At 37.0% G+C, this 23830-nt stretch overlaps 1 pseudogene; it reads left to right on the top strand.

Moving 5' to 3' along the window:
- LOC127849075 (multiple epidermal growth factor-like domains protein 6) overlaps positions 1 to 23480 on the top strand; it is a 46949-nt pseudogene extending 23469 nt beyond the window's left edge.
- Positions 23481 to 23830: the final 350 nt, after the last annotated feature.

The raw sequence follows: 23830 nt of genomic DNA, 5'->3' as shown, positions 1-23830 counted from the left end.
TAAAGTTGGTTAATGCCAGAATGGAAAAAAAGATTGTCAAGCCAAGAAACAAGCAAATTGTGCCAAAAATGGCTGCCATGTTACTATAGCCATTTCAAATAATCTGCATCGTTGGATAGCTTTATTTTGTATTTGAAGTCTTCAAAATGTAATTTCTACAAACATTTCCAGGTTTCATCAGCAGTAATGGCTCCCTGGCATGTTGGGCGTGCCCTGCAGGTTTCGCGTGCCCTGACATGGCAGACCCCTCGAAAAACTATGAGTGCGCTGCAGGATCCTACTCAATCGAGACCATCATGATTTGTAAAGAGTGTCCGGCTGGCAGTATGTGTCCGACCAATGTGTGAGTGGTGCTTTCTTTTTTGGTTGCTAAAGAAATGCATTTTATGTTACAAAATGTTTTTAATGTTGAATTGCTTTCTTTTTTTTGCCCCCGGTAGGGTGGCATATAGCATTAAACTGTCTGTCCGTCAGTCCGTCAGTCCGTCCGAAAACTTTTAAATTGGCCATAACTTTTGTAATATTGAAGATATCAACTTGATATTTTGAGTGGTGAAAGGTCAAGGTCATCCTTGAAGGTCAAAGGTCTACAAAACAAATCAAAGGGAAGTAATAAGCTTTAAAAGGGAGATAATTTCTAAACCTTCCAAATGATATATTGAAATTTTATTTTAAAGCGGCGCAATAGGGGGTCTTTTGTTTCTGACAAACACATCTCTTGTTTTATTATTAATTTATTTTATAATTAAATGGTATCAATTGTTTTGTGTATCAAAAAGAAGACTTATGGACTGAACAGGCTGATATGGGACGACACTTCACCTACATGTTTTATGCCAAGTTTTTCCAGAGCGAGGCTCAATCATTTGTTTAAACGTATCTTTGCAGAGATGGCAACCCCATCAACTGTCCAACAGGCTTCTTCTCCCTTGGCAACACGACGACCTGCACCCGTTGTCCGGCAGGCTCTATTTGCCCAAACACTGACGGAACTGGTAACGAGGCTTGTGTGGCGGGGTCGTATTCTGAGGCTGGGGCCACCGAATGTACAAAATGTCCGAAAGGTTTTGCCTGCCCTAACACAAACTCGAGTCAGACAATAGAGTGCAGGCCTGGGGAATACTCTACTGGCGAACAAACTGAATGCTCAATCTGTCCAGCTTCCTTGTAAGTGTTTTGTTGTATTTCTAAGAATTTTTTTGGATAGTTTCCAATTTTAACTTGTCTGTATATTAGCATTCATTTATCAGAACATAAGGAATCAGACAATATTTTATAAATTTAAATTTAATTAAAAAAAATAAAATTTATAAATAAAATCTTGACATAATAATTTATGTGGATTCAAACTTACTTGTTTATTGATGCACAGGAAAACATATTATTTAACTTGATTTAAAATAGATTCAATTCTTAAGAGATAGTCACTATTTGAATTTTGTGATTTATGTAATGATTGCATTATTTTCTATTTAGTGCTGTTCTGACTTAAAAATAAGTTGCTCCTATTTTTTGTTTTAAGTAAATGTCCCTCGACAACTGTGAAGCTGGAGGTAGCCTGCTTGCCTGGGACTTATTCTGTGGGCAACCAATCAGAATGCACCCCCTGCCCCGCAGGCTTTGAGTGCCCAAACACTGGTGATAATACAACGTAAGTAATTATACCAGCCCAAAAACTGGCGATTATGCGTAACTCATTATACCTGCCCAAACACTGATGACAATACAGCTTAAGTCATTAAACCAGCTGTTCAGTATTTTTGATTAAGTTGATATTAAAGTTAATAAAGACTAAAAAATCGAACAAGGAAAGAAGGATTAAATATTTAATAAACTTTGTCTTTATAATAATTTATTTTAGCAATCTAAGGATTTCTTTCAACCCTTTGAAGTTTGCTTTCTACCCTCTGGATTAAAGCAAAGAAGAGAATTTTTTTAAACGAAAAATGCCATTAAAGGGGAAAGTGTCCAGCATGAAAAGCCTGTGCAGACTGCTGGGATGTCTTCACAGATTAATACGGGACAGTACTTTACACACTTACATCAAATCCTATTTATCTCAGAGGAAGGCTCAAATAAAAAATTAAAACTTTTATTGCAGCACCCCCTGCGAACCTGGGTACTTCTCACTCGGCAACCAGAAAGAATGCACGCTGTGCCCAGAGGGTCAATACTGCCCAACGACAATAAACAGTGGGAAACCATGTGACAATGATGGGGAGTACAGTGATGCTGGGTCCACCAACTGTACAACATGCGAACAGGGCTGGTACTGTCCAAACTTTAAAGGTACTGTCCAAAATTTAAAAGTAATGTTGTTTACTGTCCACACTTTAAAGGTTCTGTCATTTACTGTCCAAACTTTTTGCATTATTGATGAATATAATGTATAAGTTTGTTTTATAATTTCGCTTTTTTTTTAATTGGTCTAAAAATATTTTCTATAATGATGCATGAAAAGAACTATTTTAACAATTTTAACTGTTTTTATTTGGCAGTTTTATCCCTAGAAAAAAAAAATTAATTAACAAAAGAGAATTAGAACCCCATGAGAATCACTGTCTTTTCCATAGGGGATATTATATGCATAGAGAAACTGTTTCAAAATATATGCTTGTTGACATTGGAAAAAGGGCTAAATTTTTACCCCAAATGTTACCAAAAAAAAACCCTCACTGGTTCTGATTACAGCAGGGATTTCAGTAGGTTTTGAAAATCAGGAGTCAAAATGACTCAAGGTCTCAAAATAATTATGGGTCAAAATTAAAATGATTATGGTCAAAATACTGAGGTTACTTGAAATGTTCCTAAATGCATGTTTAAGATTTAAGCTTTTTTATTTCCATAAATGATCATTTTTGGTCCTTTTTTCAAGTTGTATTGTGGAAAACAAATGTGTCAAAATGATGGAAGGCTAATTTTTTGCAGGAGGAAAAAAAAAGCAACTTTTTTGCATCAAAATGCAGTATTCTGCTTCAATTGAAATCACTTGAGTTGTGTTCTGAGAAAACTGAGCATAATGCATGTGCGTAAAGTGTCATCCTGGATTAGCCTGTGCAGTCTGCACAGGCTAATCAGGGACGACACTTTCTGCCTAAATTGGACTTTTGGTTATGAATAGACTTCATTTCAAACGAAAAATGTCATAAAAGCGGAAAATGTGGTCCCTGATTAGCCTGTGCCGACTGCACAGGCTAATCTGGGACAACACTTTACGCACATGCATTATGCCCAGTTTTCTCAGAACGCGACTCACTGTTACATTACAGCGTCCTTCAAGCAGCAGTGTAAGGCTGGCTACTACTCCAACGCTGGCGCCGTGGCCTGTTCACCCTGTAGCGCAGGCTACCGATGTCAGATGCAGTCAGACACACCGACCCCCCTCACAGACCAATGCGACAAAGGGGGCTGGTGCGACGGGGAAAAGTTCTACCCGTGTCCCGCCGGAACATACAACAAGTTGAATACCTCGACATCAGTGGCCTCATGCGTGTTGTGCCCTGCTGGTGAGATACAAAATGGGGTTAATTCACATGCCAAAAGTGTCATCCCAGATAAGCCTGTGCAGTCTCCACAGGCTAATCACAGACAACACTATGATTTTTTTGGATTTTTTGTTTAAAGAAAGTGTACTTACAAAAATATGTGCATAAATTGTCATCCAAGATTAGCCTGTGCAGTTCGCACAGGCTTACCTGGGACTTCACTTTCGGCTTCGACTGGATTACTTACTTTGAACCAAACATTCAATAAAAGCGGATAGTGTCTTGCCTGATTTACTGGTGCTAACTGCACAGGCTAAACTGGGATGACACTTTACGCACATGCACAGTCGTGCTTTTCCTGGAATGAGCCTAAAATGGGATTGCAGGCGTCCAGAAATTGTGAATTAAATAAAAATTAAATTTTTGAACAAGAAATAGACTTTTCACTGAATCTTGTTTCTATAATAATTGAGTCAACTTGAAAAAGCTGTGTTAGAGTTGGAATAAGACTGTAAGAAGGTGAATGGCTGATATCTAAATTTCATGACTTTTGTTCAGTGCGTGAGAGCTAAAATGAATTTATGAAAGACTCACATGTGATTAGTTTGTTTACATTATGATGCAACATTGTTATTAAGTACAACTGAGATTCATATTGCCTCTGTATTGAGGATGTTATTCATTATGATTTGTGGTGTTTTTTTCAATGGTAATGGGCATTTTTAAGACTTCTTGTAAAAAATGAACAACATAACTACAGCATATACGTACAAGAAAAAATGCAATCATTTGTTTGTCGTTGTTTTCAAGGTTACTACTGCGAGGGCCCTGGAGAAATCGACTACACTACATACCCATGTCCCAAGGCACACTTTTGTCTCGAAGGGACGACATCTCGGACTTCCTATCCTTGCCCAGGTAAGACAAATGTCATCATTATTGTTGTGGTTGTTGTTATAGTGAATATCATCACCATCATTATAATGATTATCAGCATGATTGTTGTTTTTGTCATTCTTATTATTTTAATGCTACTGTTGTCATCATCATATTCATTTTCTTCTTCTTCTGTTTTGTCTTCTCTTCTTCTTCTTCTTCTTCTTCTTCTTCTTCTTCTTCTTCTTCTTCTTCTTCTTCTTCTTCTTCTTCTTCTTCTTCTTCTTTCTTCTCTTCTTCTTCTTCTTCTTCTTCATCTTCATCTTCTTCTTCTTCTTCTTCTTCTTTAGTTTTTCTTCTTCTCCTTTAGTTTAATCTGCAGTGGGCCACACATTGAACATTGGTGTAACCTAAGCCCTAGTATGGAGTCAAACATCACCACAATCATCAGCAGTATTGTCATCCACATTATCATCATCACCCCTTCGATATCATTATCACAATCATCATCATTTTCGTTTTCCAAATTCTAATCTTTATCTTATTAAACATACTTCATCATCATCATTAACATCATCAGTATTGACATCATCCGCATGCAGTTATTCCTCAGACCCAAATCAATTTCATAGTCATTTTATTATAAAACATATATAAACTTGGCGAGCATACACATTTGTTTAAAATTGACACATATATAAAAATGGTTTAACAAGTCACATAAATAACTTGATTAAAAAATTAAATGTATGTTAGCTCAATTGGTGGTTGAAGTTTTAACCCATTTATGCCTAGTGAACTCTCCCATCCTGAATTGGATCAATTTATTTCCAAAATTAGGGATGTCTAGTATATTTATTTCTATATTTAGAATATTTCTTACAGAAATTCCTTTAAGCAAACAGCGCAGACCCTGATGAGACGCCGCATCATGCGATGTCTCATCTGGGTCTACGCTGTTTGCAAAGGCCTTTTTTCTAGACGCTAGGCATAAATGGGTTAAGCAACTGTGTCTCTTTCTGTTTAATGTTCAATTTCTTTATATTTAAATATTACATTTTTCAGGTGGTACATACAATCCAAACACAGGTTTAACAGGCCAGGGCCAGTGTCAGGACTGTCCCACGGGGTCCTATTGTCCGGAGGCTTCAGAAGCTCCAGTGACATGTCCGCCTGGGTTCTTCTGCCCATCCCCCAAGATGACCTCCGGGAATGAGAACCCATGCCCGGCTGGGTATTACAGCAATGCTACTGGACTGACGAGTAAGCATCCTGATCCCGATCTGGGAAAACGGGGCTTAATGCCTGTGGGTAAAGTGTCATCAAAGATTAGCCTGTGCAGCCTGCACAGGCTTATCAGGGGACGACACTTTGCGCCTTAACTTGATTTTTGCTATGAAGAGACTTGGGAATTTTTCTTAAGTGTTTCATTTCATACTGCAATAGTTAGGTATCGAAAATTACATCAAAATAACATTATTATGTCAATGTTATTTTAGGAATACTAAAAAAACATTCATGTCTTTATTTAGGAAAGAAATACAAAACATTGTAATTTTGAACTTAAGTGAAAATATTTTAGAAATGACTTAAGATGATTCTAGAATACGACCCCTGTATCTTATCTGATACGACACTTTATATACGACACTATGCATATGCTCTAAGCCCTGTTTTTCCAGAGCAGGGCTCAATGTTTTCTTGTCTCGAAATTTTGATAACAAATCTAAAGGATTGGTATGCAAAAGGGTGTACATAAACAATATTGGAATGATGTTCTGATATTTTCCATGCTAAATCATGATAGTGGTACTTGCCAATAGGTTCAATTAATAATTTATTAATTCATCAGCCGGCTTTTATAAACATCATTAATTTCTTGTGGGTAATGTTTACCAGATTAATGTAACCAGGTCACAATTTTGATGTAAGTACCGTTGTCATATAACATGTCTTAATGTGTAGATTGTCAAAAACATTGAGTTATTACGTACAATAATTATGTTGGTGTAGCAGTTGATCTTTCTGCAAACTTTTGCAATATAAACATAAGTGGGTGTCAAAGTCAGAATAATTACTTGCCAATGTTTGGTGGTTTTCATAATGTTGAGATGATTTTTTAATTTTTCAATCCTAGCAAGCTGTGTTTCTTTTATGTTTTATTTCATATTAATTTGATTTATTTTATATTAATTTGTAATATTACATTTTTTGTATTATTTTATAATATTTAGTATTATTACTTCCAATTATTTTATATTATTTTATACACTGAACTTAAGTTTTGATACACATTCCTAAAACAGCAACCATAATTCACTCACCAATACCTATATAAATCTAGAGCAATTGTAAAAAAAGCAGATACCATTTTAAAAGTAAGATCTATGGTAATGACCAACTGATTACTGTACGTTATGCTCAACAATGAATAACACGCAATCACTTTAAAAAGTGAAAAACAGAGCATCTCTTATGGATATTAAGGATAGCAAAATGATTTTTTTTTACAAATTAGCAATCAAAATAGTGTTGTATTAATGAATAACACTCTCACCAACTTTTAAAATTGAAACTCTAAGTTTTAAAAATGAGTAGCGTTCTGAGAAAACTTGGCATAATGCATGAGCGTAAAGTGTCGTCCCAGATTAGCCTGTGCAGTCAGCAAAGGCTAATCAGGGACGACACTTTCCGCCTATTTGATATTTTGCTAAGAAGAGACTTCATTTTAACAAAAACTGTCATAAAAGCGGAAAGTGTTGTCCCTGATTAGCCTGTGCTGATTGTTCAGGCTAATCTGGGACGACACTTTACGCATATGCATTAAGCCCAGTTTTCTCAGAACGTGACTCAAATGTTTGTAATACCTGGTAAAGTATGGTATCAATGTTTTCTCTTCATCAGCGAGCTCTGGCTGCAAGATTTGTGAGGCGGGCTACTACTGCCCCGGCGGTACCGAGAACGACCCCATGACAGACCCCATACCCTGCCCTATAGGGACGTACAACCCCTCGACCAACGCCTCCGACCTCGTCAACTGTCATCAGTGTGAGCAGGGATGGGCATGTCCCAATGTGGCGATGACACACTCGTTTCAGACGGCGTGCGCAGTTGGTTAGTATACTGAAGATATCAGACGGTATCCCAGAATACAGATGATAGTTGAGTTTAAACCCATTGATTTTAGCTCAATTGCATTGAACGCCCTAGGCTTTTTGAAATGCTAGCGAGTCCATTTTTCCTGGGTAGAACCAGTACTTGGTGTCTGTGGGGTAGATTTCAAGAACGCTCCCACTGTGGGAATCAAACCTGTGACAGTCCTTGTTGTTGCTAGGATACCATATCCACTACACAATGGCGACCTATTAATCCCTGTATTCTGACCACATTCAATTATGTGTTATTCAGTTAACCCTTTTCGCCATTTTGTCCCATGTGTTAGAAAATCATAAAAAGGAAAAAGTTTTTCTTACTAGATTCAAATTTTAAAGGTTTCATGTCAAACCCTAAGATATTGATGAGGATCAAACAGCATAAAACCTGAACAGCCTGCAAGTAACTCTCAGGGTTATCATTTTATTATAGTTTAATGTAGCCATTTTTTCTTTGCTTCTGAGAGGGAAAGGGTAAAAAATATTATTTTATCACCCAAACGTGGACTTACTAAAATGAACTCTCTCTCCATCTGTTTAAAAGATACACATGTGGTATGATAGTCTATGGAATTTTTACATGCATATAATTATCAAAACTAGTATCACCAAAATAATTTGTGGACAACAATAACTCTTGTTTTTTTAACAAGGGTACATAATTTTTTTAAATGAAAAAACATAATGTTATCTAAATCTGTGTTTGATGCAATCAATTTAAGTTTAGGAAAGATGTCATCTACTTCAGTGTTGCACTAATTGAAAAAAATACCCCCTCTCTGTGTTTCACTGCTTTAAACAAAAGACCCCCCCCTTTTTTTTGTCCATAATAATAGGTAGAAGTTTGTGGGTTTTCTTATGACACGGTGTTAATGCCCTTAAAGATAAAAGTTTGTGTTTGTACCCTACCCCCCCAACCCCTATGTTTTTGGCTGTAATAAAAGATAAAGTTTGCATGTTGTTTTTTTATGACAGGGTATTACTGCCCGTATGGAACAAAGGCAGCCAATCAGTTTCCATGTCTACCTGGTAGCTATGGAGACACGACTAACCTCACATCAGCTGACAAGTGCAAGACGTGTCCTGCGGGATATATCTGTGGATATGCAACAACACCTTTAGGAGGTAAACTATCAGCGCTAGAATGTTTTTTTTTATGCAATTCTGTGAAAGAAGATTTTGGGTTTTGGGTAACCCATCATTTTCAGTGTAAACATTGGTCTGGTTTAACAAAAAATCACACAATATAATTCAATAACAGATAAATTGCAACCATTCAGAAACTAAACCCCTTTTTTCATACTTGAGTGGGTGGCAAAAATGTTACAATAATAATTCTAAAATTAATATATATAGAATCATTTTTTTTTTAAATAAATGTGTTTTTGTAAACCATTCATTAAGCAATGTCGTAAATACATGTGTCTCAAATTAATGAATAAGAAAATAAATCTTTTTGATTGTAACCTTGTGTACCTGAACTGTGTATTATTTGTTTGCACAACTCTTTCAGGAACCCTACCACCACAGCCTTGCGCCCAAGGTCACTACTGCCCGGAGATGACCACAGCCCCAGACCAGTACCCCTGCCCGGCGGGCACCTTTACCACATCCAGCAGCCTGTCTGACGCATCCCAGTGTACCAATTGTACTGCAGGATATTATTGTACAGGTATGAATCAGGAATAGTGACCAAAACCGTGATGGTGAAGGTGACGAGGACAACAAGGACGACGATTAGGACAACTAACTATTGTTTGTTTCTAGAAAACCTGTGCATTTCATGCTGGAATAAATAATACAATGGCAATAAGTTGATAATCATGCTGATGTTGATGGTTATTTTAAATAAACATCAAATAAACGTTATCAATTAACAATATTTAAAAGTGCATATTTTGCATGGTTGGGAATTCACAGTTGTTTGCAAGATTGATGTCTTATTGCAACTTCCCATTATAGTGCGTTCATTGTTTATATTGTAATTGTCAGGGGGCCAAAAGGCAACGACGGGTATCTGTCCCCGTGGATACTACTGTCCCGAGGGCACCAAGATAGGCACTGCGTATGGCTGTCCTAACGGAACGTACAACGACGTGGAGGGACTGTCAGATGTCTCACAGTGCAAGCAATGTACACAAGGTGAGAGTGGAAAAAAATAATGTTTTGTATGACCATATAAATAATAATACAGCAGATGTGTGTAATTTTAAGGACAAATGTTACTTTTACTTCTAAAAATTGAGGTTTTAACTGTTGATTCGCCTGGTAATATCTGCAAAAAAATATAGTACATTTGCAGGAGTGGGGAAACCAAAAGGAGCAGGGCACAATACCATTCTATTTCACCCTGGATTTTTCTCTTTTTCATTATTTTTCACTTTTTTTTCCAGGTCACTATTGCGAGTTTGCAGTGAGCGCACCCACCCAATGCTTTGAAGGGACCTACATGCCATACGGAGTTGATCCAGCTTCAATAAATGGAACAGTATTAGGTGGAGGTGAGTGATTTTTAACCCTTTGCATGCTGGGACATTTGTCGTCTGCTAAAATGTAGTCTGCTGAATTTCTAAAATTAGCATTTTCTTCAAAAAAATTTCAAAGAATACTATCAGAATAGCAAACTGTTTGGATGCTAATGAGACACCACGTTCTGTGGCGTCTCATCTGTATCCAAACTGTTTGTAAAGGCCTTCAAAATTCGGTTCCAGCACTGAAAGAGTTAAGCTGTTAAAATTGTTGTTATTGGGCAAAAGTCTGTTGCTTATCGTAATAAATGTACTATGATAAGCAGCAAGCTTTTCTTGCCTTGTCATGTACATGTTTATTAGTGACATAGTAATATTAATAATGCAGTTTCATATTTAGTATTTTTATATATTTGTTTGTCATTTGCATAATTTTAAGACCTCAGAAAATGTATGATCCCTATATTGTTTTTTAACCTATCACAAAAATTCGGCTTCATAAATTGTAGAAATTTATTAAAATCATTTTTCATTTGGAATAATGTTATATATGATTAGGACTACTCTTTTTCCTACCGAAAATATTTACTTACAATCACGTTAAGACCCTTTTATTACCAGCAGTATTTAACAACAGTCATGCTTTTACTCATCGTCACTGTTAAATCTAACTGATGAGGTCACATTTTAACTCTTTGTTTATATTGGCGCTTTTTTTTTAGGTAATCCTGCCAAACGTCAGTTTGAGTGTCTAGATTGCCCAGGTGGGTCGTGGTGTCTGAATGGAACAATTACACCATCACCCTGCAATACTGGGAACTACTCTCCACCTAGATCTACATCTTGTAAAGTGTGCGAAATAGGGTAAGACTTTACAAGTGTGTGGTATTATCAATTTTCCATTCAGATTAACACTTTTGCACATTTGTAGTCCTTAAGAAAATCAAATTGAATTAAAGACCTTTCTTAGTATATTTTTATGCTCCCCCAAAAATTTTTTTGGGGGAGCATATAGTCGCCGCTTCGTCTGTCCTTCCGTGCGTCCGTCTGTGTGTCCGTCCGTGTGTCCGTCAGTGCACAATTTTTGTCCAGGCTATTTCTCAGCAACTGTTGCCCGGAATTTAATGAAACTTTATGGGAAGCTTCACTACCAAAAGGAGATGTGCATAATATCAGCCAGTTCTGGTGGGAAAATTTTTCACAGAGTTATGGCCCTTTGAAATTTTCCAATAACTACATATAGTGCAATTCTTGTCCGGGCTATTTCTCAGCAATAAATGACTGGAATTCAATGAAACTTTATGGAAAGCTTCACTACCAAGAGGAGATGTGCATATTATCAGCTGGTTCTGGTCAGATGATTTTTCACAGAGTTATGGCCATTTGAAATTTTTCATTGTACATATAGGTGCAATTCTTGTCCGAGCTATTTCTCAGCAACTTATTACAGGAATTGAATGAAACTTAATGGGAAGCTTCACTACCAACAGGAGATGTGCATATTATCAGCCGGTTATGGTCGGATGATTTTTCACAGAGTTATGTGAAATTTTCTATAAACTGTACATATAGTGCAATTCTTGTCCTGGCTATTTCTCCCCAACTACTGACTGGAATTCAATGAAGCTTTATGGGAAGCTTAACTACCTTGAGGAGATGCGCATGCTATTTGTGGGTTCTGGTTAGATGATTTATTCAGAGAGTTATGGCCCTTTGAAATTTTTAAGTTGCTTAAACCATCCATCGTATTATTTTGTCCAAAGTTATGCCCCTCAAGACGTTTCCTTTCATCTGAATATATAGTGCAATATTGTGACAAAAAAACACTTTGGGGAGCATCACCTGTCTCCGACGGTTTCTTGTTAAGTTTTGAAGGCCTCATTTCCAACCTTAAGATACAGATGAGCAGCAAATGGTATAAAACATGAAAAGCCTGTGAGTTACTTGCAGGCTGTTCTGGTTTTATGCTGGTTGCATGTAACCATTTTTTCTTTGGTTTTGAGTGGGAAGGGTAAATCATGGAATGAACAGGGCTTTCAAAAAAACAACTTGTTTTTGTTTTTATGTTTAACCAGACATCTAAAAATCTAAAAATTTGCACTTTCAGTATATTTTGTTTTGAAAAAAAAAGAAGTATATTTCATGCTGACTTATATGTGGAGAATACATGGTTGGTGCCGGAATGGAGAAAGTTTATCCAGTGAGGCTGGGAAAAATGATTACAGCTTTAGCCAGCCCTATTTTTCTTTTTTGGGCGAAACCACCCATGTATTCAATTTATCCTGCTTTATGTTAATTTATGCCGTTAAGACATTGTATCAAAGACAAATGATTAAATGTCAAAACAAAATAATTATTCTGGTCAGGCCTCCTACAATTCAACTATAGTTTTATTGGCCACTCCTTTATTCGGTCACTGTTTTAATCCGAGGCAGGATAAAAATGATTTTACAATATTAATATCATTTATTCAGCCACTATTGTGACAATGCCACCACGTCAGAAACAGACATGCGGACGAACAAGAAATGTCCGGCCGGTCGGTACTGCGTTGCAGGACTTAGATCAGAACCAGAGGCTGTGGATTGTTCAACTGGTCACTACTGTCCGTCTGGTCAGTATATGGTCATTTATGATTTTTTCCCATCACGTGTATAAACCTCGCTCTAGAAAAAAACAAGATTTAACTCTTTCAGTGCGGGAACTGAATTTTGAAGGCCTTTGCAAACAGTTTGCTATTCCGATAGTATTCTTTGAAAAAAAATCGAAGAAAATGCTAATTTTAGAAATTCAGCATACGACATTTTAGCAGACGACAAATTTCCCAGCAAAGGGTTAATGCATGTGCATAAAGTGTGTACCCAGATTAGCCTGTGCAGTTTGCACATCAATTTCCACCTAAACTAGCTCTTTGCAAATAAGCGACTTCATTTAAAAGGAAAATACCATAAACGCAAACTGATAAGCCTGTGTGGACTGAAAGGCTATTATGGGCTCATACTTAACGCACATGCATTTAACCCTTTGCATGCTGGGAAATGTGTCGTCTGCTAAAATGTCGTCTGCTGAATTTCTAAAATTAGCATTTTCTTCGATTTTTTTTTCAAAGAATACTATCAGAATAGCAAACAGTTTTGATCCTGATGAGACGCCACGTTCTGTGGCATCTCATCTGGATCAAAACTGTTTGCAAAGGCCTTTAAAATTCGGTTCCCGCACTGAAAGGGTTAACCCAGTTTTTCAAGAGCATGGCTAATGTTTAATGATATTGAATATAATTGATAACATCATATCATCATTACTAGGATTATCAATCGAATAGATTTTTCCCATACTTAAATGTCCTTATAACAGGCAATGGCTAAATTTTAAGAGATCATAAAAACATATAAAAAAATATGTTTTGTTTCATATTCACACTTAACATGACTGTTTGTCCGTTTTTTTTTTTATAGCAACTCTATACAAAACGTGTTTAATTTCATATCCACAGTTAACATGACTGTTCATCTATTTTCTTACAGGAACCGTTGAAATGATAAACTGCCCAGTAGGTACCATGCGTACTACGACCAATGGCGGGTCAGTTGACGACTGTGCCCCATGTACTGCTGGTTATTACTGTCTGGAGGAGTCGTCTGTTGTTACAGGCCCATGTAAAGAGGGCTACTACTGTCCTACAAACTTTTCAAACCCATTTGATACAAAGAAACCCGCATACATTGGCTCGTATGGTAACGATATGGTAAGTTCATTGTAGTTTTATTATGTCCTTAGTAGCAATGTATTGAAAAACATGTGAGCCTTGTTTTTGGAAAAGGTGGCTTAAAACATGTGTGTAAAGTGTTGTCCTAGATTAGACTGTGCAGTTCCGCACAGGCTGATGAGGGAAGACCCTTTCCACCTTAACTCCTATTTTTATAAAGAAAAGGACTCTTTAAACAAAAAAGTTCCTTAAAATCAGAAAGTTTCATCCCTTGTTAGCCTGTGCAGACTGCACTTTACACACATGTACTAAGACCTGTTTTCCTAGAGCATGACTCATATAAATGAGGTAAATCCTATTTTCATAGCTCATCTGTAAAGACCCTGTTTAATTTCGATATGTCAAATAGGTGACAGTATATTTTCTCCCTTGCATGGAACATAAAATAGAACAAATATAGAACAAAAGAGTATTGAAAACCCCCACAAAAACATGGAATTACCTTTTTTGGTAAAAAACAATGTATTGATTCTCATCATCGAAAATTAAACATGCCATTTTCTATAATGTTTTATATGTAAAAGGCTTTCAAGACTGTAAGTTCATCAAATAAATTCAATTTCTACTTCATCTGAAATAAATTACACTGACGCTAGATTCATTCTTTGTATATGTACAATTATCAATAAAAGATTTTAACCTGATTTTCCAGGAAAAATGTCCCGCCGGTACCTATGCAAACACCACCGGTACCCCCGACCTTGCCAGCTGTAAACAGTGCCCCGCTGGGTACTACTGCGGAATCGCAACCAATCAGCCACTGAGTTGCGATAGAGGATATTATTGCACTGCCGGCTCTTCCAAACCAGAACCATGTCCCATCGGAACGTACGGAAATGTCTCAAGTTAGTAAATATATCATTTTTTGTAGGATGCTTTTTCATTGACCATGCTCTTGGAAAGCAGGACTTACACCATGTGCGTAAACTGTTGTTTCAAGGTTAGCCTGTGCAGTCTGCTCAGGCTGAATAGGCTTATCTTGGATAACACATAACCCTTTCCCACTTACAAGGAAGCAAAGTGAAAATGGCTATGTGCAAACAGCATAAAACCAGAACAGCCTGCAAGTAACTTGCAGTCTGTTCAGGTTTTATGCTGTTTGCTGCTCATCAGTATCTAAGGGTTGGAAATGAAGCCTTTAAAACTTGAATCTAGTAAGAAAGGTCTTTAATTAAATTTAACTTTCTAAGAGACTACAAATGCATGAAAATACGTTTTTAAGAGGGAAAGGCTTAATGCAAATGCATTAAGTCCATTTTCCCAAAACTAGCTTCATTTAAATCTCTGGAGTTCTATACATACTACATATGTTTGTGATACAGTGAGAGCAAATTATTCTATTTACAGACCTAAAAGCCCTCAACGAATGTAATGCCTGTGATCCGGGCTGGTTCTGTGACGCCCCAGGTTTGACCTTGCCAAGAGGTCAGTGCGACCCTGGATACCTGTGCTACAGCGGTGCAACCACATCCACTCCCACGAACAACGCCACCCAGGGTGGTGAGCGCTGTACTAGGGGAGGCTACTGCTTGATAGGTAGGTGTACTAAGGGAGGCTACTGCTTGATAGGTAGATGTACCAGGGGAGGTTACTACTTGATTGATAGGTGTGCCAGGGGAGGCTACCACTAGGTAGGGGACATTTGTTGTTAATAATGGTATGCAAAGGAAATTTCTGGTGAAAGTTTATATAATATATATAATGAACCAGAAAAGCTCATGCCAGCTAAACCTCATTTCATGTGGGGGTCATTATTAATGCTTACAAGCAACTGGCATTCTTTTCTGACAGTTTACCCATTTTATGTTTTGCATGTTGATTAAGAAATTTTTATTTTTAGCTCGTCGTTTTCAGAAGAACCCGAGGTATTGTCATAGCCAGCTTGTCGTGTCGTCCGGCGTCGTGCTAAAACCTTGACATTTTGCTCTAAAATCAAAGTGCTTCAAGCTACAACTTTGAAAGTTCATATGTAGATGCACCTTGATGAGTTCTACACGCCACAACAATTTTTGGGTCACTAGGTCAAAGGTCAAGGTCGCTGTGACCTCTAAAAAAATAAAAAAAATTATGACAAGCTTTCATTTATTCAAAACTGCACCTGCAGCCAAGCGTTGGAACCCGTTATGCGGTGCTCTTGCTTTTATAAATACCAAAATGTTTTAATCATGTAAAAATCAATATGTAAATGTAGAAAAATATCACTCGTAAAAAAGAATAAAAAACAACAGTCCAAACGTTGTCTTCTTGTATGATAAATTAGTTATATATTTATTTTGTTGAAAGTATTGTCCCTGATTAGCCTGTGGGGACTGCACATGCTCATTTGGTACAACACTTTACACACATGCATTAAGCCCGGTTTTTCCAGAAACCTCATATAAACTTTTCTTTAGTTCTGACCACTCTCAAACGTATGTTGTTTCAAGGATCCTATGAGCCGTTGCCATGCCCCGCGGGTACCTATAGCAACATCACTGGTGCCGTGGACACCTCGGAATGTACCATCTGTGACCCCGGCTACTACTGCAGCAGTGTGGCGGGTGGTGCGCCTACAGGACCTTGCGCAGCAGGGCTTCTACTGTGAACAGGAGGCAAGAACCCCGTACCAGTTCTCCGCTACCCCAGGTTGGTGTTTTTTCAGTGCTTTTGTGTGTAAACCTGCCAACGAGTGTGTCAAAAATCATTTTCCTGGATGTTTTTCTCCTACAGTTTGTTTTTTATGCCCCTGGTAGGGTGGCATATAGCAGTTGAACTGTCCGTCAGTCAGTATGTCAGTCAGTCTGTCTGTCCGTCTGAAAAAAACTTTAACATTGGCCATAACTTTTTCACTATTGAAGATAGCAACTTGATATTTTGGCATGCATGTGTATCTCATGGAGCTGAACATTTTGAGTGGTAAAAGGTGAAGGTCAAGGTCATCCTTCAAGGTCAAATGTCAAATATATGTCGTCTGTCCGTCCGAAAACTTTAACATTGGCCATAACTTTTTCAATATTGAAGATAGCAACTTGATATTTTGCATGCATGTGTATCTCATGAAGCTGCACATTTTGAGTGGTGGAATGTAAAGGTCAAGGTCATCCTTTAAGGTCAAAGGTTACAAAATAAAAAAAATAAAAAAAAAGCGGCATTCTCATGAAGCTGCATATTTTGAGTGGTTGAAGTTCAAGGTCATCCTTCAAGGTCAAAGGTAAAAAAAAAATAAAAAAAATATTTGTTTTCAAAGCGGCATTCTCATGAAGCTGCACATTTTGAGTGGTGGAAGTTCAAGGTCAAGGTCAAAGGTCAAACAATTTTTTATTTTTTTTTCAAAGCGGTGCAATAGGGGGCATTGTGTTTCTGATGAACACATCTCTTGTTTAAATTTAAATTCATCTCAGAATTTATGATGAATTTATTTGAAGAAAAAAATAATCAAATTTTAAGCAGCTCTTTTAAACTCTTTTAAATGTGGACTCTCTGCAAACTTACATAAAAATATCAAATGTTTGGCATTTTGGTGGACATTTTCAGCTCAATATTGCAAACTTTCTTAAAGGTATTTCATGGACATTTCACTCTTTGTATAATTAAATCCAGTTAACGTCAAACATGTTCATTTTTAGGGACAGTTTCAGGTTCATGTCTTTGCATAATCAGGTGATTTCACACTTTGTTTGTCTATTTCTGATTTCATTTATATTACACACTTTCTCATATTGTTATTTTCCCATGTCGTTTCACACTAGAGGCTGCTAAAAAATTATCACTTTCCCATATTGTTATTTTCCTTGCAGGTCATTTCATACTTGTAGATCCTGCATATTTAACACTTTCTTATAATGTGATTTCCCCATGTCAATTCACACTTTCTATTGTCTCATATTTCTCAGGCCATTTCACACTTTCTTATTTAATTATTTGTCCAGGCCAATTTCACACTTTTTCATATCATTATTTTTCCAGACAAATTTAACACTTTCTCATATCATTATTTTTCCAGGCAAATTTCACACTTTCTCATATCGTTATGTTCCCAGGCCATTTCACACTGGAGGGTGCCCGCGCCCAGGAGGAGTGCCCTATCGCGACCTACGCGCCGTACCACAACACGAGCGCGTGCCTCCAGTGTCCCGGCGGCTTTTACTGCCCCGACAAGGCAATGAATTACACAGTTATCTGCCCTGTCGGAGCCTACTGTCCCGCTGGAAGTTACCAGTATTACACCTGCCCACCAGGGACTTTCCTGAATGAGTGCGTATTCGAATAGAAGATATTTATATATGAAACTCTTGCTGCATCAGTACAAGATAGTATTTATGAATACGGGTCCTATAGTCTTTGAGAATGTTTCAGGAATATGTGTCCAGATGTTGCACAGTTTGTAACATTTTAAACAATTGTTACTCCGATAATAAATTAAATGTCACAGACTCTGAAGGGCTGAAAGTGAAAATGTTGTTTGTTTTATGCTTTGCGTTTTTTTTGGAATAAAAACAAATAAAACACACCTCATAATTTACTGTTTCAAACGTAAAAGATAACAGTGCAAAATAAACAATAACTTTAACTGTTTAACTAGAAATAAAATAGTTATTTGCAGGTTGTAATATTAATAATATATTTCTTAATTCATTTACAATGCTTAGTTTAAAAAAAGATAACCACACTATTTACTAGCTCATTTGTTGCCTCTTTCTATAACTTACTATGTAAAACAAGTTATCTTGTTATAAGTTATGTATGTATTAATTTAATTATCTACTTATGTACTATGGTTTCAGTTTCGTATTTCATTAGTTCGATCGTCTGTTTGTTTATTTATTATGTGGCCAAAGGTGTTTATTTGCTGATTCTGTCAATAAACTGACACTAAAACTGTCATTATTCACACAAAACTATGCAGTATTTCCCTTTTCTCATTACAAGAACACAAGAAAGGTTGAATGACCTTAATTTGAATTACTATAAATGATCTACATGATTTGGCACAATGTTTTTCAGGACGGGCAAGTCTGCGATAACAGACTGCATTGACTGTCCCACGGGCTACTACTGCCAGGATCGTGGCCTGTTCCAGGTCACTGGCCCGTGTAAGGCCGGTCACATCTGCTTCCTGAACGCAACGTCCAAGAACCCTGTCTATAACGACGACGCCAGTACGGGGCTGACGATTATCACTTATGGAGACAGGCAAGTTTATTAGTAATTATTATTTGAGCTGCCTTCTGTACAAAAAAATGGGCTAAATTCATTTGGCTAAAGTGTTGTCCCAGATTATCGTGTGCAATCTGCACAGGCTAATCAGGGACAACACTATCTTTCCGCGTAGACTTGATTTTTCATAGAAGGGACTTCCTTTAAATGAAAAATTCCATGAGAGCGGAAAATGTCGTCCCTTATTAGCCTGTGCCGGACTGCAAAGGCTGATCTGGGATGATTATTTGGGCTCATACATCGAGCCTCATTGGTAGACCAAGGCTCTAATTCATGTGTACATCGCAGGCAACCCTTGATGTGTACATCGCAGGCAACCCTTGATGTGTACATCGCAGGCAACCCTTGATGTGTACATCGCAGGCAACCCTTCTTAGAAAAATAAAATCTGACCCTCATGTTTTTAAGGACAATAAAATCTTTATTAATTTTTGGGGACTTGAAAACTACAAGGGGAGTGATTTTTTAGTAATTTCCTTTAGAATGTTTAGTACAACCTAATATAAATGATAATATGCAACACTGTTTCAACATATCGAAGATTAATTAAATAGATTTTTTTATATAATGGCGTGTTGTTTTTTAATTTGACTGAAATACAAAAGATGTAAATCATTTTGGTAATAAAAATATATAATCTTAAATATATCCCTTGTTAAATATATAATCTTAAATATATCCCTCGTTACATGAAAATTGGTCTTATGCAATATGCGGCCAGTATTGTTACAGACAAGCCTCATCATTAGCGCAGTCTAGACAGTAGCTATTTTGTCTGATATAAAGTCAAGCAAGGTTTAATTAATTCATTAGCAGAAATGGTAAGTGCCTGACTGAACTAGGCAGTGTGCTGGCTGAAGGTCTGAAGCTTAGTTTACCAAATATGGCATAAGACCCCTTTAAGCATGATGCCACTCATACGTCAATATTACTCTTACATTGTTTTTGCCGAATGCTCTCAGCATTTGATATCGTTTATTTCAACTACTCCTTGTGAAATAGCCTGCGCATGGTATACCTTATCAGGAATAGGAAAGTGAATAAAAGTGAAATTTCTTGATTAAGATCTTTGTACAAAGTTTTATTGTGTACTGCTTCATATTTCAATGACCTCTCACCATAATTCAGGTGGCATGCAGGTTAGAATGCATTATATTCCAATGACCTCTCTCCCTGATGCAGGTGTCACTCAGGTTAGATTGCACTATACTGCAATGACCTCTCCCTGACTCAGGTGTCACTCAGGTTAGATTGCACTATATTTCAATGACCTATCCCTCTGATTCAGGTGTCATGCAGGTTTCTACTGCCCTGAGGGAACCACTCTGATGGTCCCCTGTCCTGAGGGCACATACCGACCCTACCTCCTCGGGGAGTCTGTCAATGACTGCATAATCTGTGACCCCGGAAAATATTGCAGCGGAACCAACAATACTGCCGTTACAGGTAGGCAGGGATAGGGCTGTAATAAGAAATTAGCTTCGCTTTCAGAAAACAGAGTTTAGTGCATATGCGCTTTCTGCACAGGCTAATCTGGGACATTTTTGGCTTATACTTGATTTTTGGTTAGAAGGGACTCCCTTAAGACGAAAAATTCCAAAGCAGAAAGTGTTTTCCCTGATTAGCCTGTACGGAGTTTGAAATTAATATATTTATAATTTAATATTCCATGAATTCATAAACATATGATCAATCCAGAAGTAAATCTCAAATTTTATATGTTCTTATGAAATCAAAATATTTATAACAGCTTTTCTTAATATACATTTTTAACTCGACTATATATATATATATATATATATATATATATATATATATATATATATATATATATATATATATATATATATATATATATATATAGTGGAGCTATCCTACTCACGTCGGCGTCTGCATGCAAATGTTAAAGTTTGCGTACTACCTCAAATATTTTCTATGTCTCTTGACATATTGCTTTCATATTTTGCATACTTCTTTACCAACATAACCCCGACCTATAAACAAGAGCAGACCACTGTATCAGGCATTTTGTAAAGATTATGGCCCTTTTTTCACGTAGAATATGCATATTATTGATAAATCTATGTTAAAGTTTGCGTACCACCTCAAATATTTTCAATGTCCCTTGACATATTGCTTTTATATTTTGCATACTTCTTTACCAACATGACCCAATTCTATAAACAAGAGCAAGCAACTGTATCAAGCATTTTGTAAGGATTATGGCCCTTTTTTCACTTAGAAAATTGAAAATTTTGTTAGTTTTGTGTTTAAGTTCACGTTATTCATAAAGTATCAAAGCTATTGCTTTCATACTTCAAATACTTTCTTACTATCATGAGGGTACTGTACTTGGCAAGTTGAATTTGACCTTGACCTTTGAATGACCTTGACTCTCAAGGTCAAATTAATAAATTTTGCTTAATTGCCATAACCTCTTAATTTGAATCATACTATGACAAAACAACACTTACCTGACATACCACCATGGACTCTACCCAAACCTTCCCCCACGCCCCACCCCAGAATTACCCCCACCCCACACCCAATTTTTGTTTTCCTTTTTATTTCTTATTTTTTAAACTTCATCTAATAAATGACTGCACACCCACATTTTACCCCCCTCTCCACCCCTACCCCAACCCCCCACCCCCACAAATTTTTTTTTTGGTTAAAATATGGTATAAAAGCCACAACTATTTATTTATTTTATTTTTGAAGGACTGTCCAACAATACCACTCAAGCTATTGCTATCAAACTTGAAATAAAATCTATTAGTTTGTTTTATGTCTTAACAAATGTTTAATAGATTGTGGAAAATATACCTGAACTCAGAATTGTCTATAGAGTACAATTTCTTTAAACCATAAGGAACAATATGTTTCAGTTATGGTCCTCTTCCACTTAGACTATGACTATATTACCTTGACCTTATTGAATATGAACAATTTCCCCATGATGGGTTACGTTATACTGTCAAGCACTTGAATAGTCGAGCGCGCTGTCCTCTGACAGCTCTTGGTCTAAACATAGTTCCTCCACTTTCATTTTTTTAAAGAGTTATTTTATCTACTTCAATTTACTTCATCAAAAATATTATAATAATAATATGACTTCTCAATACGATTGAAAGTAAAATAGTGAAATCTGAGTTAACTTGAAAGATTCTAAAATTATGTGATATGAGAAAGATTCTAATATTCTGTCATGTGAGAAAATATTCAAACCAGCCTTATTCTGGGAATGCGGGGTGTCTGCATAGACTAGACTGGTACAACTCTCTCCTTTTATTCTGGATTTTTGCTAAGAATAGACTTTCTTTTAATGAAGAAAAAATCCATAAAAGTGCTAAGTGGCACCCTTTAATAGCCTGTGCTCTTAGAACAAGGCTAAGGTTTACATCCATTACATCCATATTTCATCTGCGTCCTTTTCTCCTGAAGGCAACTGCGCCCCCGGATATTACTGCAACAATGGCTCTCACATCCCGAACCCAGTTCGATGGCGTGATTGGAAACATTTGTCCCGAGAACTACCACTGCCCCAATGGGTCATCTGTCCCACTGGAATGCCCGATCGGGCAAATGGCCAACGGTACTGGGAAAGCGGCATGCGAGCTTTGTCTGGCGGGATACCTGTGCTTTCCCAAGACGGCTCCGCAGATTTGTCCACAAGGTATTGGTTCTTTGTGTGTGTGATTTATGGTTTGTTGGTTACTGTTGTGTTGTAAATGAAATCTTTTAAGTTTTGTTTGAATTATCTATATCTACTACAGAAATTGAAATAAAACTTAACATATGTTTTCAGTGTTTTTATGAACATACACTGACCAATACATATAACTGTGACAGTGACTAACAGGATTTTGCCTTCTTTTGTACTAAAAAAGTCTGGCTTAGGTTTGCGGGCAAGATTAACTGTAGGTTAAGGTATTCATTCAACAAGTAACTACTTCTGTAATTGCTACAGATATTGGATTGAAACTTCACACATGTCTTCAGGATCATCATATGAGGTCAAAGACCAAGGCCCATAACTCTGACTTTAATTTTACCAGAATTATGCTCCTTTGGTATTTTGAATAGACTACATTGAGAAAATTTTAGTTATATCGAGCCTGAATTGAGATCCAGCATTTGGGGCCAGTTGGAATGGTTTATGTTGCTAAACATATCTGAAGATTTTCTTTAAAAAAACCTTCAGTTAGGATTGAGTTTTTTTTATGAAATTTCGTTTGTAGGTAGCGTACATGGTTATCTAGCCTGGGTTCATTCATAAACTTCACTTTGGAACTTTGCTGTACTTTTGTGAGAAGGTATGATACATAATTATCTGGTTTAATTTTGGACATTTTTGTGTGCAAGAAGATATCATAGACATGCATAAATCTTATTTTCAGGGAAGTACTGCCCAGCCAGCACAGAGCTGATCCCAACTACTCAAGGAATTGACTGTCCACTGGGGACATATGGAGACAGGGAGGGTCTTGGTCTACTAACCGAGTGCACACCCTGTGATGCTGGCCACTACTTGTAACATTGCTGGTGAGTGTCACTGTTGGGGAACTTTGTCACATTGAAATGATACAAAACAAAATCATGCACAGACAGGGAGTGCCTGGGTCTTCTAACCAAGTTCACACCCTGTGATGCTGGCAACTACTGTAATATTGCTGATGAGTGTCACTGGTGGGGAACTTTGTCACATTGATATGATACTAAAATATATCATGCATAGACAGGGAGGGCCTTGGTCTTTTAACCAAGGGCACACCCTGTGATTTTGGATCACTACTGCAATATTGCTGGTGATTGTCACTGGTGGGGAACTTTTTTACATGTAAATTGGTATCAAAACAGAGTATATTATATGAAGACAGGGAGTGC

This window comes from Dreissena polymorpha, chromosome 10 (genome assembly GCF_020536995.1).
Source record: "Dreissena polymorpha isolate Duluth1 chromosome 10, UMN_Dpol_1.0, whole genome shotgun sequence".
NCBI classification, from domain to species: domain Eukaryota; kingdom Metazoa; phylum Mollusca; class Bivalvia; order Myida; family Dreissenidae; genus Dreissena; species Dreissena polymorpha.
Note: the sequence above shows the minus strand (reverse complement) of the source record. Positions and strands in the feature narration are given on the sequence as shown.